At 44.1% G+C, this 841-nt stretch overlaps 1 non-coding gene across 1 annotated transcript; it reads left to right on the top strand.

Annotated features, from left to right (window-relative positions):
• The first annotated feature begins 415 nt into the window (after positions 1-415).
• On the top strand, positions 416-522 carry LOC120082296. The gene has a single exon (XR_005483127.1). It is a non-coding gene; the product is annotated as a small nucleolar RNA R71 (small nucleolar RNA).
• Positions 523-841: the final 319 nt, after the last annotated feature.

Here is an 841-nt window from a genome sequence, read left to right as displayed (position 1 = left end):
TATCAGAATAGGGATTATTCTTTATGAAGCATACTGACTGCGGATTTTCTGGGCATTTTTCCATCGAATGAGCATTTCCACAAATGACACAACTTGTGGTCATTTGAGCAATTGCGTTGACCTGCCTTTCTTCACTCCCGTGCTATTAATTGCGATGCCTTGTATCAAACTCATCATCGCAGTCATTTGATTCTGAAGGGATGCGATGGCCCTGTTATTTATGTCACTATCTTTAATTCTTAATCTTTGATCGCTTTCCCGCCAGTCCTCGTGATTTTTGGAAATGCGATCAAGTATACTTTTGGCCTCCTCATATGTTTTGTCAAGCAGACCACCAGTTGCTGCCGCATTGGCAGCGGTCTGCGAAGCAGGGTTCAGTCTTTGGTAAAAAATCTCCATCTGCAAGCAGTATGATAAGCCGTTATGTGGACAGTCTCTTACCAGCCTCTCAAACCTCTCCCAAGCATCGCTGAGGGATTCGTCAGTTTCTTGTTCAAAATTTGTTATTAATTTCCTTTTCCTGGCATTCTCGGTTGGTGGGAAATATTTCTTCATGAAATTTCCACGACTTGTTCCCACGTAGTTATCTCTCCCGGTTCGAGAGAATACGCCCAATTTCTTGCTTGATCGCATAAGGAAAATGGGAACAAAGTGAGTCGAACTTTCTCGGTGGAGATATTTGGGAACACAAAAGTGTTGCAGATTTCTATGAAGCTCTAGAGGTGGGCGTGTGGGTCTTCGCCACGCCTCACTCCAAATCGCCCAACAGTCTGGATCATCTGCAGCATTACCGGTTTCATTTCAAACCTCGATCCATCTAACGCTGGCCTCATGATTCCTA

Source organism: Benincasa hispida, chromosome 7, assembly GCF_009727055.1.
Source record: "Benincasa hispida cultivar B227 chromosome 7, ASM972705v1, whole genome shotgun sequence".
NCBI classification, from domain to species: domain Eukaryota; kingdom Viridiplantae; phylum Streptophyta; class Magnoliopsida; order Cucurbitales; family Cucurbitaceae; genus Benincasa; species Benincasa hispida.
Note: the sequence above shows the minus strand (reverse complement) of the source record. Positions and strands in the feature narration are given on the sequence as shown.